General features: G+C 37.0%; 1 protein-coding gene across 2 annotated transcripts in view; it reads right to left on the reverse strand.

Moving 5' to 3' along the window:
- Nucleotides 1-15,829, reverse strand: part of SERPINI1 (serpin family I member 1) — an 83,437-nt gene extending 67,608 nt beyond the window's left edge. Inside the window, exon 1 of one of the 2 annotated variants that reach the window (XM_049867317.1) lies at nt 15,263-15,829. The gene's annotated coding sequence lies outside the window, so the exon portion shown is untranslated. Of the gene's footprint in view, nt 1-15,251 lie in introns of both variants that reach the window. The other variant, XM_049867316.1, reaches the window with a different exon arrangement.
- Between the last annotated feature and the right edge of the window lie 244 nt (nt 15,830-16,073).

Below are 16,073 nucleotides of genomic sequence, written 5' to 3' on the forward strand. Positions count from 1 at the left end.
TGGCAACTGGAGAGAGTATTCTTTGCCTAAAAAGTAGGTTTTCTTTGTTTTATTTTTATTTTCTAAAACAGGGACTCTGAAAACTCAGCTTAGTTGGCATGAGGTGAGGTGGGAGAATTTCAGTTTGCCAAGGTACCAGTTTGAGACACCCAATTCAAAATAACTTTGCAGTGGATTTTTTTTTTCCTGTATTATTAACAAACATGCTCTAGGTATTGTACAAAGTTAGAATTTTTAAAATGTTGGGTTTTTGTTTTTAAAGGTCAGACCTGTAACGGTCCTATTTTTTTTTTGTTTTGAGAATGTAGGTGACTTCCTAGTTGTTGAATGCAAGATACAATGCACAAACAAGGTATGGACCAACCTACAGAAATACAGAAAGGACTTGGGTGCCTTCTGAACTAATGATATTGCATTCTGAACTAACAATATTGCAGAACTATGTTTAGGCTAGAACCAAATGCAAACTCAGTACTACATGGTGATACCTGGGGCAACATATATAACTTTCGATGCTTCACTTTTCTCCTCTATGAAAAGGGGGTTATTTGGAATCAACTCAATGAGAGTGGGTTGGGCTTTTTTTTGGTCTCACAGGGTTGCTATAAAAATTGTGGGAGATAATGTATGTGTGTATGTAAAGATACTGCAAAGTACTTCTTATTAGCTGCCGACGAGTTGATTCTGACTCACAGGGACTCCATGTGACACAGTACAGCTGTCTCACTGGGTTTTTTATGCTGTAATCTTTGTAGGAGCAGATCAACAGGTCTTCCTCCTATGGAGCTGCTTGGTGAGTTTGAACCACCAACTTTTCAGTTAATAGCCAAGTGCTGAGCCATTGTGCCACCATTGCTTAGGTCATAGTAAAAGTCCAGTATCAGATAATCATAAAGTATTCTGGATTTCTCTGTGCACAACCCCCATTGCCTCCCTAAGAACTTGTACTGGCTTTTCACACACTAAGAATTGTCTCCATGTGATGTGCAAATAAATAGCAGGAACATATGGCTGTAAACCCATTGCTCAATGTTGTCTTCTCTATGATTTCATTGATTTCTACCTGCTGTCATCCTGTTTGTATTTTCCATGCTAAATGACAAGGTGGAAATAATACTTCTCATAGAAATTCTTGAATTCAACCTGGTAAGAAAGCCTACATAAGGTATAATTAGTCATTTCATATGTACATCTCTAAAACAAACCATTTCAACATTACCAAAACCAAACCCAACCTGTTGCCTTCAAGTCTATTCTGACTCATAGCGATCCTGTAAAATTGCCCCATATGGTTTTCAAGGACCAGCTGGTGGATTGCAACTGCCAACCTTTTGGCCAAGCTCTTAACTAAAAAAAAAAAAAAAAAAGCTCTTAACTACTGCACTATTATTTTAGATATTTGGGTAAAATATACATTTAGTTATGCACAGAAAGAACAAAACTTAGGTTTTCTTAATTTCTCTGAAAATAATTCATTCTGGCATTGTGTTTTGCCAACAGTTATGAATTTACTTCTCAAGCATCAAAATTTGGCTGGATTTGGGAGCTTACTTCTTGATTCTAAGGTGTGTTTCAGTGGGAATTGTGGATTCATTTGATCAATGAGCTACTCCTGTTACTGCTTTTCATTTATAAGTTATTCTAAATGGGGACAAAGAAGAAAATATTTTTTAAAAATCTCAGTTGGTATGCTGTTTTAAAGTGAAACTGGGTATATGCTTTTAAGTTATCAGCCTTATAATTAAATGAGTGTCTTAACTGGTATAAAGTGATTACTCCAGCTTGTCATATGTGGTTAATGACTCTCAGTGATAAGGGTATTCATGCTAGTTGGCTAGATGAACATTGTTTCTACTGGCGTAAAAAGTATAACGCATCTTACTATGTTCTATTGCAGTTGAAAAACAGGTGTCAAGCCAAACGTTTTCCAATTAGGGTGATATAGAAGAAAGGTGATATGAGAATAAAGTGGAGCAACAACAAAAACATCTATAAGGTTAAAAAGAGAGAAAATGAGACTCAATGTTTTAAAGAACAACGACTTTCTTAAAAGGCAAACATTTTTACGTGTTATGTCAATATCTCAATAAGCCATTGTTTCTTATAATATGAAGCAGACTGAATTTAGATAATGAACACAACTGTTTTAAGACAAACAGATTAAATGCTTTAAGTTTTCAGCTGATTTGTGTTACTATTTGAAGTACTACAATTACTCTTTTTTCTCCTATTGCTCAGACTCACAAGGTTATAGTCATCCTTCCTCAGCTATTTTCTTCTCTCATCTTGAAGAGTTCACAAACTCAAATGTCTACACAGGCCAGGACGAAAGGTAAATGACCAAAATTAGCTCAGCATAAGACAACAGAAACAGTGGTGAACTGGCACACACAGTAAATACACACGTAAGCCCCTATTGGCTGATTTTTGACCTGTTTGTTAATTCCTGCTCTGTAGCCAAGACAGAGACAAAAACTGTTGATTCTGTATCCCAAATCTCTTTTGAATCTGCATCATCATTGCTACCTCCCGGCCAGTGTCATCATCTTTGCTTCTTCCCAAGTCGATTTTTTTGTCTTTTCCTATTCTTAACTTTGCATGTGGACTTTTTTCCCTTGAATCCAGGTCTGACGGTCTGACACCAAAGGCTACGTTTACACTACTTTTCTAGATTGTTTTAGGTATTTTAATGTTATATGGCAAGTACAAACAGGCTCCTGGTTACTAAATCTGCATGGTTACCAAATCTACCTCTTTGATCAGATTAAGGCATTTTGCCTTGAATTTTTTTGTCTATTTATAAGACAAAAAAAAATTTATAATATAGCATATCTTTTTTTTGTTTTTTATTTTTCATCTATTATTGCTTTGTCATCATTTTGCTTTAAACTGGTACTATTTTGCTTCTTTTGAACACAAAATAGATGGACTTTTTTTTTTTCTACCAGCATGGCAGCAATCTATCAATAAGGGGCTTAAGCCATCGGTAACTGTAATATATTTGTTTAGTATTTTGTCATTCTTACACTTTTCATTTTTTCTGTTTTGGATCATGTTTCCTTTGTTATTTGTTTTTAAACATATTTTCTGTCAATGCCAAAAATAAAAGCACAGCTATGACCCCTCCATTTTTAAGATGAGAAATTTAATATGCTTTCTTATACAGGCTCTTCTGTGTTTTTGAAATGATCTGGAGTATTTGATCCAGAACGTTAATTTTTTCCTACCACAAAGCATCTTAAAAGAATTATTTTTGACATCTGGATTGTTTTATAAACAAAATAGCAATGATATAAATCTTAATTGTTTCATTATTTTTATCTTCCCAATCCTGAATTCTTGATTCTGATTATTTGGCCAGCAAAGTATGCTTTTCTTATTGTTGTTGACTTTTTTTTTTAAATCCTTGACTGAGAACACCATTCTCTTGTCCTTATGCATGCTGCTTCAGACCGTTGCTGGGTAAGAAGTTTTAAGTAGCAAATTTTTCTCACTGCAATTCTGTACCCACTGTCCCATTGCCTTCTATCATTAAATGCTGCAGAAGAGAAATCTGATGACAAACTTTTTCTCCCTTCCCCATTACTTGCTTTTTCTTAGCTTGTTTAGGGTTTTTTATAATTCATTTAAAAATATAAAAGAAAAACTTTAACAAGGTGTGGCTAGGCCTTGGTCTCTGTCTATTAATTCTGCCTGGTATTGTGTGTGGCCAAATGATGTAAGATTATTTTTTCTACAATATTTTTTTTCCATTAGTCTGGGTTACCTACAGTTCAGTCTTTCATAACTTTTCCATATGCTTATCTTTTTATATTATAATCCACTTTTTTAAAAAAACAGCTTTAGGGAGACATAACTTACATACCACAAAATTCACTCTTTTAAAGTATACACTTCAGTGGTTTTTTAGTATGCTCATCATCACTATCTAATTTTAGAACATTTCACCCCAGAAAGAAACCCCAAAGTCATTAGCAGTTACTGGATTACTAGAAAGATCGCCTTCTTCCCCTAGTAGTACTCTACTTTTGGTCTCTTTGGATTTGTCTATTTTAGATATTTCATATAAATGGATTCACGCACTATGTGGCCTTCGGTGTCTGGTGTTTTTTATTTAGAGGTTTTCAAGGTTCATCCATGTTGTAGCATGTATCAGTACTTCATTCCTTTTTATGACTAAGTAATATTCCTTTGTATGGATATACAATATTTTGCTTATCCATTCATCAGTTGACAGACACATGGGTTGTTTCCATTTTCTGGCTATTATGAATAATGCTGCTATGAACATTTGTGTACAAGTTTTTGTGTGGACGTATGTTTTCAATTCTCTCAGGCATATGCCTATCAGTGGAATTGCTGGTCATACATTCTTAGGAGAACTAGTGGCACGGTTAAGCGTTCAGCTGCTAACTGAAAGGTTGGTGGTTCTCACACACCCAGCAACTGTGCGGGAGAAAGACCTGGCAATCTCTTTCCACAGATTACCATACTGTACCCATTGCTATTGAGTCGATTCCAACTCACAGCTTAGAAAACCCTATAGGGCAGTTCTACTGTTACATGGAATCACTGAGTTGAAAACAACTTGCCAGCATATTAACAACAACATGCTAACTCTGTGGTTAGCATTTTGAGGAACTGCCAGGCTGTTTTCCAAAGCAGCTGCACCATCTTATAATCCCACCAGCAACATATGAAGGTTCCTGTTTTCTCCACATCCTCACCAACACTTGTTATTTCTGACTCTTTGATTCTAGCCATCCTAGTGGGTGTGAAGTGGTATCTCACTGTGGTTTTAATTTCATTTCCCTGATGAGTAATGATGTCTGGCATCTTTTCATGTGCTTATTGGCTATTTGTATACCTTCCTTGGAGAAGTATCTATTCAGATTCTTCACCCATTTTAAAATTGTGTTATCTAAGTTTTTATAATTGAGTTGTAAAAGTTCTTATATATATTCTGGAAACTAGCCTCTTATCAGATACATGATTTGCAAATCGTTTCTGATATTCTGTGGTTTGTCTTTCACTTTGTACTTTGGAGCACAAAAGGTTTTTATTTTGATAAAGTCAAATTAATCTATTTTTCCTTTTGTTGCTCATGCAACATCTAAGAATCTTTTGCCAAATCTGAGATCATGAAGATTTACTTCTAAGACTGTTATAATTTTAGCTCAAACATCTAGGTCTATGATCCATTTTAAATTTTGTATGTGGTATGATATAGCATCCAATTTCATTCTTTTGCTTGTACATATCCAGTTCATTTTGATCTTCTTTAACAATGTTTTATAGTTTTAAGGGTACAAGTCTTGCACTTCTTTTGTTAAACTTATTCCTATGTATTTTATTCTCTTTGATGCTATTGCAAATGGAGTTTTCATCCTTGATTTTGTTTTTGGAATATTCATGGCTAGTGTAAGAATACAGTTGTTTTTTTTTTTTTTTTTTTTAATTGGTCTTGTATCCTGCAACCTTGCTGAATTTTTAATTCTGATAGGTTTTTTTTTTTTTTTTTTTTTTTTTTTGTGGCTCCATTAGGATTTTCTAGATAAAAGATCATGTCATCTGTGAACAGAGATAATTTTACTTCCTCCTTTCCAATCTGTATGCCTTTTAGTTCTTTTTCTTGTTTAGTTGTACTGGCTAGGTATTGAATATCATGTGAGAGCAAACACCCTAGTCTTAAAAGGGAAACTTTCGGTCTTTCTCCATTAAGTATGAAGTTAGCTGTGGGCTTTTTGTTTTGTTTTGTAGATGCCTTTTATGAAGCCGAGAATGTTCCTTTCTATTCTTAGTTTATTGTTTTTAACACAAGTGTGTTGGATTTTGTCAAATGCTTTTTTCTGTATCTACTGATACTCATGTGTTTTGTGTCCTTTATTCTACTAATATGGTGTATCACACTGATTTATTTTTATGTTAAACTAGCCTTGCATTCCTGAAATAAATTCATTTGTCATGGTATATAACCCACGTTATTTATTGCATGAATGAAACTAACAATCACAACAACAAATTTCTTGCTAGGTTTGGTTGCTAGTATTTTGTTGGGATTTTTTTGTCTATATTCATAAGGGATAGTGATCTGTAGTTTTCTTGTACTGTCTTTGCCTGGTTTTAGTATCAGAGTAATGAAGGTCTCACAGAATGAGTTAGATGTCCCTTCCTCCCCTATTTTTTAGAAGCATTTGTGAAGGACTGTTGTTCATTCATCTTTATATATTTGGAAAAAGTCACCAGTGAAGCCATCTGAGCCTGGGCTTTACTTTCTGTGAAGTTTTTCGTTATAAACTCAATTTCTACTTGTTATAGGTGTATTCAGATTTTCCATTTCTCGTTAAGTCAGTTTTGGTAGTTTTTTGTCTTTGTAGGGATTTGTCTATTTAGGTTATCATATTTGTTGCCATACAACTGTTCATAGTATTTCTTGATAATCCTTTTTATTTCTGTAAGATTGGTAGTGATGCCCTCTCTTTATTCTGTTGTTAGGCCATCAATTTTTGACTCATAGAGACCTCATGTGACAGAGTAGAACTGCCCCACAGGGTTTTCTTGGCTGTAAACTTTACAGGAACCTTTCTCCCACAGAGTCACGGGGTGGGTTCAAACCACCAACCTTTTGGTTAGCAGCCAAGCACTTAATCATTGCAACACCAGGGCTCCTTCTCTTTATTCTATTTGCTTTCTAATATCCTTTTCCTCCAATTTCTAAGAGAGTATCCTAAGCCTCTTTTTAAATTGACTGGCATGGCTTCCTGCAATATTAAATATATCGTTCACTCGTGATTAAGTTTATTTTAAGAAGTCTGGATTTTACTTTTCCATAAACTGAAGCTTAGGATGTATACCAATCTCATGTCTATACAATATATTTTGTGGAACTCTTGAAAATGTCTTACAATCAGATGATACCCTTCTCAGTTTCCTAAACATTTATTTTAAGGGGGAGGGGTAGTAAAATTTAGAGTTTCAAATCCTCACTTGAATTAGAACAATAGATCTATAACAATAGATCATAATAAAATAAAATCTAACATTTAATAAAATAACACATATGCATCTACTACATGCTAGGTACAGTGCAATGCGCTTTATATGAAGTCTCATTTAATCAACGTGAACATTCTCTAAGTCACAAACCACAAAAAAAAAGGCTCATAAAGATTAAGTAATGTACCCTGTATCATATAGCTAGTAATTGTGGAACAAATATTTGAATCCAGTTTTGTCTGACTGTGGAGTTCTTGGGCGATACAGTTAACATGCTTGTTAACCAAAAGTTTGGTACCCAGAGGCACCTCAGAAGACAGAAGACAGATCTGCTGATCTACTTCTAAAAAAAAAAAAAATCTACCATTGAAAACCCTATGGAGCACAGTTCTATTCTGACACTCATGGAGCTGCCATGAGTCAGAATAAACTTGACAGTAATTTGGTTGTTTCTTTGACTGTAGACTGTATAAATTCAGCCAGGGGTTGACAAACCACTTTTTAAAAACAGCCAGAGAGTAAAAATTGTAGGTTTTTGGGCCATATGGTCTTTGTCACAAGGACTCATCTTTGCCGTTACAGGGAGAATGCAGGCTTAGACCATATATAAATGAATGGGTGTGGCTGTGTTAAATAAAACTTTATTTACAAAATAAGGTGGCAAGACTGCCAACCTCAGCTTGCCATTCCCTCATCTTAGTCAACACATTACCTGCCCTACTTCTTTCTCAAAGACTTACCTAGTCACCACATAGATCAATTTCTTCTGCTTCTTGACTTGTACCATAAGAATTGTTGTAATACCATAGTCCTAGGTCACATGCTTGTTTACATATAAATGTCTTTTGCAATATCTTCTTGTGTTAATTATACTGACAAATGTTATACCAAAAAAATGATTTTATATATTTTGTTGTATCTCCCTGTAGCACCCAATGCAATGCTACAGGTCGATTGCAGAAGTAGTCTGAAATTTGCACACTACTGTATTTGGAGACTTTTATCCCAATAATGCCACTCAAGCACAGTAACGTGATAGAAATGCAATAACTGTGCAATGAAGATGTTGATCTGAAAATACAAAGATAACTGCAACATAGCTAAGGTTATGATTTTTTTTTAATGCAGAAAAAAAATCAATGTACTTGTTTCAATTTTCTAGATTTCGTTTTTCTCTTTGCTTACCTATCTTAAAGAATCATAAGTTATTAAAACCGTAAGTCCAAGACATGTCATAGCATAAATGAGTCACAACTTAGGTAACATCCTATACCCAGTGCCGTCGAGTTGATTCCGACTCATAGCGACCCTATAGGACAGACTAGAACTGCCCCACAGTTTCCAAGGAGCCCCTGGCGGATTCGAACTGCTGATCCTTTGGTTAGCAGTCATAGCACTTAAACACTACCCCACCATGTTTTCCAATCATCCTATAGACGTCAATGTATTTTCAGCATTTCAGATGGGTAGCCCATCATTTCCCAGGATCACAAATTTTTATAGTGAGTTCCTCTCTTTATAAAACTCACTTATCTTGCTTTTCAGCCAGATAAGCAAAACTTAAAAGAAATTCTAATACTCAAGTGTTCTTTCATTTGTATTATCCCCATATTTTTAAATATAGTCCATGCACCGAAATTCTTTGAATCATCCTTTTGAGTTTTACTGAAAATATTTGTAATGAAAAATACAGGACAAGTACTGGATATGGTATATGTTAGATGGCCTTTTTACCAGAGACTATCTGTCTCTAGGGAATGCTGCTGCCCAGGGACATAAGTTTGGTAGTCACCAAAGTGAACATTCGGTGTGAAAAAGTTGAGTTTTCCAACCTAAAGAAAGAAACAAAAAAGGGGGGTGTGGAAGAGGCACCAACTGACTAGAATAAGGAATAATATTTAAAGTTAACATGGTTTTGATAATCAGATTATGGCTGAAATTCTGACTGGTTCCTCAAACCCCTATCCCCTTGCTTCACGTACCATGGAGACCAGAAGTCCTGGGTATCCCAACATCCTTTGAAGCTAGGCAGCCATGTGACATGGATCAAGTCCACAGCGGACATTTCCTCGAGGCTTTGGGAAAGCCTTTATGTCCTGATTAAAAGATAAAGACTCAACAGACTCAGCCTTTCCCCATTCTTCCTGCCTTCAACCAAAATGTGCTACCTGGATGAGCTGCAGCATTCATCTTCAGCAAGCAGAACAGGAAGAACAAGAGCAAGGCCCTGAGAGCACTGAGACACTAAACAAAGAGCCAACAACTCCTTCCTTCTATATTTCTTCTTCTGGAAAGAACATCCCTATTGTTTTATGTCATTTTGCATAAAACTTATGGCTGAAAGCATTTCTCACTGACGAAGACTTTAAAACTATTTTTTAAATTGTCGATTACTTTTGGGCTACAAAAGTGAGCAAAAATCTGCTTTTAAGATAATCTTGGGTAACATGATTTCTTTCAAAATGTTCACTCTTGCATTACAAATTAACTCACTTTGCTGTTAATTTTAAAAAACATGAATAGCTAACATTAAACATTAGGCCTTTATAATTTTAAATTATTAGCATTATCTTTTAAAAATAAAAGAACATGCTGCATTAGAAACTTTGAAAAAAAAATTCCTATTTTAGATTTAGTTAATGTACCTTGTGCTCAAGATCTTATAATTTTAAAAAGTTTTCTGACTTAGCAAAAACAAAAATTATACCATTGTCATGCAGTTGTGACAATACTGATATTGTACAAATTTCATCCAATATTACACATTCAAGGTACTTAAGCTAAAGAACTTATGACCTAAGGAACTACTTAACCTGCCTTAGACGTTGAATAAGTGACTTAATATCTGCAAGCAATTTAGCGCATGAGGTAGAGGGTTCATAACTGGAAGAATGAATAGGTTTCAAAAACATTAATTGCTTCAATGACTTTAAATTGCTTTGAACGTACACAACAATTAAATGCTCCAATAACTGATTTAATCAGGTGCACGGCAAAAATTATACATCATAATACACTATCTGTAGCACAATACTAAAAGGTGGAAAAATCCCATGCTCTTCAAGTTAAATAAGGTTAAAAGACCCCAACTAGGTTGTCATGGAAATAACAGAAACAATCTAATAGGCATGAAGTCTTAGATGCGTTCTAGTGAGCACCTCTGGGTCCACTCAAAAGAAGCCAAGAGGCTAGGGTGAAAATAGACTACAAGTTGACACTATGCCCTGAATTTCTAGGCTGTACTGGACTACAGAGATTACTTTCTGATACATGAGCTACTGTTACTGGGAACTCTGGAATGAAATATATGTGGAAAAATACACTTGGGAAAATACGGTTATTAACTCAAAGTGAATTCCATCTGCCTTCCTTCCCACATTCCATTAAGAGCTGTGAGGAGCTCCGATGGCTTCATTTCTAGGCTGAACCAGAAGGGGGCCTCAAAGCAGTAGATGGAGGTACATGAACACTTCAGCAGCTAAGCTCTACAGACAGCCCACACTGCACACTTGCTAAAGCCAAGTCTCAAAATTTATCCCTTCCCCACCTTGGCTAGAAGATGATAAATGCCTGTATATTTCAGGCTTAATAAGGCCTTTCAATGCAACCACTTCGTGGCAAATAGAAAATATATGACCAGTTAAATTTTAGTAATAATAAACCTCCTATTATATTATTTTTCTATAAGTCTCTGTATCATCTGTCAAGAAAGAAAGAAAAAAAAAGTATAGAAAGCGTTTTTATATGCTTGTGGGGGTGGTGGTATTTTAAAAGCTTGTTTCAATCAGCCAATTTCTAGAGGCAAGGAGAGAAATGGACGACTCATTCCAAACAGCAACCAATAAACACACACACACATACACGCACGGTTGCAGTTAACAGCAGTGTTTGCTCTATCCATTCAAAAATCTAAGCAAAGGCAGTGATATTCATATTTGGTCTAATATAAACAACTGTTGTGGGCAGAGGGCTACATCTGGTTCTAAAACAGATGTCTAAGTAAAATTCATTTTTCTAGCTGTACTTGTTTGTGAAAAATGTAAAATGATGCTTCCTTGTAAGTTGCCAAATATTGAAACAAATTGCTAACACCTACCAAATATATACGTAAGGCCCCCAAAGTAAATAAAAGGATGAAAGAAATTTATTTCTGGTGAGGAAAATGGTTACGAACCCAGCTATACAAGGCAGCGCTCTAATCACTGCTAAGAGTAGTGCCAAACGAACGTGAAGAAGGGAGATGAATGATCATTTCTAAGTCAACCTGTATCCATCAGCATCTGGCAAAGGTATTTTAAAATTAACCAAACAAAATCCAGGTAAATATCTGTTATTATTTGCTTTTACTTCTAATAAAGAACTGTTTACAATTTGCTAAAATTCTCCATGTCTCATAATAACAAAAGAAAAAAATATCTTCAAGTTCTTAATTCTAACACTGATAAGGATAATTTGTTTCTGGAAGATCACATATAAAATAAATAAATAAATGCCCACCTCCATATATGCTTAAGCACCATCGGATTTTTTCTTCTTTCCTGTTTTTAAAGGAATGACTAGAAAAATGGAAGAGCAAATTCAGTTTTTATGCAATAAAATTTTCTTCCTATAATCAAGCTTCAAAAATGGTATGTGTCTAGGAACTTGAGGTAAAATGGTGATGAGCTAGGGACAGCCCTTTGGTTCCACCTGTTGGGGGGCCTTTTCTCCTGGCACATACTCTCTATCTCAGGAACGGATGTAGAAACTTTGGAACCCAGAGTCGTAGATGAGTCTGCAGCCCACCACAGCCTGAATCAAATTGGCCTCCATCTACACTTCTGCAAAGGCTAAGCAGCACAAAGCAATTCTCGGAAATATTCTATAGGATTGATTGACTCTTGTCTCTCAAACTATGTTTCAATGTGTACATCGAAGAAATACTGGCCAATATTTCTAATTTCAGTAAGTGGATATAGGGCAACTTCTTTATGTTGAGTGTTATGTGAGGTACTGCATGAGATAGAAAATAAGTACATGGTCTCAAGAAGCTAATAATCTAGTCAAAATACGTTCCAAAGTCTGAAAAAATTAGAGGCAAGACTATAAAAAATAAAACCTTTATCTTTACATAATGATAAATGTTGATCCTCAAAACAGTGTCTAACCTTAGAAGTTTGCTTTAAAAAATAGATAAATAAAAAGGGCCCCCTGGCCCCCCCAAAGAAGCTCTTGTTCATCATTATTGTCTGATTCAAGTACCTCTATTATTAAAGGGGAAAACATTATTTTAGGTTTTTTGTTCTTTTTGCTTTAAATAATATGTTTCACATGGAAGTGAACACATATATGTATGGTCTTTTCTGCTTTGCTCTAATGATCCATTATTATTCAAAATGCAATGAATTCATGTTGGCCTGACTCTAGTTAAAATGACAATGTAGGAAAGTAATGTCTCCCACTTTGGACATATGCCTATAGAAATTAATGATTAGGGAAAAAAAAAAAAAAGAAAAGGTGAAGTCCCTTAACAAAAAAGTCAAATCTCTTTTCTCTCTTGCTAAGGGTATATTCCTCAAGCAACTTTCTTCCTATTTGGCACCCCCTCTACATGCACCAAAACCGTCTTGCTCTTCGGTCCTGCATGAATCAGTGAATCCTCATTAGAAAGAGAAATCCCTGCTACTCAATTATTTTTACTCAATAGGCTTGAGTCAGAATTTTTAGTTTAAAAAACAATCCAAAAGATAATGTAACTGGAAATTAACAAAGTCTTTTGACTAAAGAACTGTAATCCCCAGAGAAACTTCCATTTAAGAGAGACATTCTGAACAGGTTTTTTTGTATCATGCCAATCTCCCTGATACGTATACGCAACTAGTAAAACTCAAGAACACTAAATAATACCCTTTTAACCTAGGGAGTGCTTTAAATAAAATTATAAACTGCCATATAATAACTGTCTCAACACTGGTAGAGTCAACAGAAGTCTTTAGATAATCTGAAATTTGGTATAAACATCAACTTAAAATGTGTTAAGAGTTCAAGGTAATAGATAAATGCCCATGTAGTATACATTGGCAATCATTTTCTCCCCTATAAAAGCATGGTCCTTCTACTCTTAAATGATAAACAAGAACCCAATCTCTTTCATTGACACATTAAGATACGAATCTGGGAAACAGGCAAAACATTTAGTATTTGAATACCACAAACTCATTCATTCCTGATAAGATTCTAGCCTTTATGACAGCTGAGAACAAAAGGCCTGTAAGTAGTTGGAATTCAAAGTTCATCTGAATCTTAACTCTTCTGATATTTATTTTCTACCCTATTTGCTTGACTATTAACTGCTTTCCCAACCAAATGCTTTCCAAAAGATCTTTTAATAGCACTCTGAAAAAACTTCACTGTCATTATTATTATTACATGGGGGAAATAAGCCAGTGACAGTAATTGTTCGATTTCACAAAATCAATCAGTAGCAGAGACTGAGAGAGAATCTAAGACTCTGATTTAGGACAATCCACTTAATCACAAACAACAAGGGCAAACACAATCTTTTCTAAACCTCACTATACCCTATTCCTTTTTCTCCCCTAAAATCATTTCACATCAAATAATCAACTACGTGGATTAAGAGGCTGTCCTGTGACGTAGCAAAGATAAAATCTGATCCTTACAATAGCTACGAAGTTTGGTGGCTGCCGTTGCTTTTTCTTTCTCCAAAGCTCTGTTTCTTCTAACACCTGATCTGCTCCTGGACAATCTAAAAGCAGCTCTTTCTTTCTTGTTTTTTTTTGTTTTTAAATATTTCTCTGGTGTGTGAATGCAGGAGGGGGTGCTGAAAAGGAGTATATATATATTGTTAAGTCACTTACGCTATTAAGCACTTATAGGAGTGAATGTTAAACTACAAATAGAACTCCTTTGAGCCTTGTCTTTTCAAAAAGGAATTTTGTGCACATTAGAAAAATAAAATTCTATTAGTCGGAATTGACTCGACTGTAATGGGTCTGATTTTTGATTTTAAGTAAAGCAAGAAAGTGTGAAAAAGAAAACAGAAAGCAATTATTCTGTTTTATTGGCCCTAGCTCAAGAAAATCCAGATTAAAGTATTCAGACAGACTCTCTGAAATATACAACTGTCACAATGAAGGCATTTCAGAGCAAACTCTGCTGCAATATGCTACCATGATTAAAAGCCATGTAATCTGGGGAACCTCTGTAACGAAAAGAAAAAGGCAAATGAAGTAGGCAAACATCTTTTTACATACTTTTCTGAAAAGAACAGCTGTAATTGTATCAGTTATAAAAAGACAGAGGCAACTTCCATCTTTGCCTAATATTAAAACGTATTTCCGTCCATCAGCATGTAATTACATTCAAAGATTTACACACGATTTAATACTGTGAATTATTTTATGACCCTCCATGTCTTTTAAGTCTGAAGCCATCACAACATATACTAAGGGCAATCACTCAGTACACACTCTCTACAGAGGAGAGATCCTTACACAGCTTTTCTTGTACTTTTGTTTTTTAAATGTACAAATATTACCGGACACAAATGAAAGAATAAGGAGCAATGAAGTACGCTATATGTTCCCACTGTAGGCTGAGTCCGGGTCTTTGTTTCAATATTCCAGAGCCACTGGAAGGAAAGCTAAGTATCCACCCATTAAAACACATTTTTACATGTTTGCTGGCAAAAGTTATACTTCTGATACGTTCAGTCATACTGATTATTCCTGCCTGCATTCGCTTCCTTAACACAGATCTCTTTCAATTCTAGGAACCTGCAGTACAACCACCCTGGAAAACAGGTCGGAGCAGGACAACCTGATAAACCAACATTAAAGGGCAGACACTGAAGAAGAATGCAAACTTATTTTCTTAGTGGAAGAGTTCTGAAGTAATTCTGTATCAATGACATTTTTGCTTTTTACTAGCTACGCACCTATCCAGATTATCGTCCACCTTGTCCTCAATCAGCAGGGTTTCCCTCAATTTTGGAATCTCCCAGAACAATTTTAATGCTACAACTGAAAACACTAACCACGCCCTTTTATGCCCAGGGTCTAGCCACCTTTTGCTTTTTTCCCCTTAAAGTCCAAAAATGTACGTCTTTCACTCAAAAGGGTTTGCACCGGTTTCCTAGCCTGAGGCAGAGACTCTCTTGGCTGTGCCCTGACACAATTCCTATAGAAGAGGCTTTTTCATGGGCAGTAAAACCCTGCAGTGTGTGGACGCCTGGAAGAAGCACCCACGCTTACCTCCCACACACCTGCAACCCCTCGCGGGATGATGGAGCTGATGCTCCGAGGACCGCGCTCAGCTCCTGTTCCTGCTCTTGCTCTCGTCTCTCCCGGGCAACTACAGTCCAGGCGGCGCCTTCAGCTTCTACAGGGACCCAAGCTCCGCCTCCCCCTCCTCTAGTTGGCGAATTCGGCAGCTGTTGCTCCTCCCCCTGCTGTTCCTGCTGCAGCCGGGGCGGCAGGCGGCGGGAAGCCGTTGCCCGGGTACCTCCCGCTCCTGCACTTCTGCAGCTCTTCTGCCGCTGCCTGTCCCTGGAGACCCCTGTCCCCTCACTCGGTGGCCTCACACCTGGAGCTGCCTCCAGCCCCGCCCAAGAGCCTCCGCGGACAGCCCGAGCTCAGCCTATCCAGCCCCGACCCGCGGCTCCGGCAGCCCGGAGTGCCTGGAACTCGGCTGTTCTCGAGGAAGCTGCTCCTCGGGCCGCGGCGCGTCTCCACACCGCGCCTTCCCTTGGCCGAGATGACTTTCCCAGGGCTGCCTCTCAGCCCGCGCGGAATACCCATACAAGCAGTCCCACGTTCCCCACCTTGGGCCCCTCCCTCCCTTCCGTCCTCTGCTCTGCTAGCCCGCCCCCACAATGGGTGAGTTGCCTGCGGGGCAACCCTGCACCCTGATTGGCGCAGGTGAGAGCTGACCCCGCCCTTCCTCTGCTTTCCGTGCACCCTTTCTCTTCATCTCACCTACTGCAAAGGCAGGGAACTCTTTAACTATTGGCTAGAAGTGTCCCCACCCATCGCCTTAGGCTCCTCCGCATGGCCTGCCGGGAACTGTAGTCGTCT

The sequence above is a fragment of the Elephas maximus genome, chromosome 23 (assembly GCF_024166365.1).
Source record: "Elephas maximus indicus isolate mEleMax1 chromosome 23, mEleMax1 primary haplotype, whole genome shotgun sequence".
NCBI lineage: Eukaryota > Metazoa > Chordata > Mammalia > Proboscidea > Elephantidae > Elephas > Elephas maximus.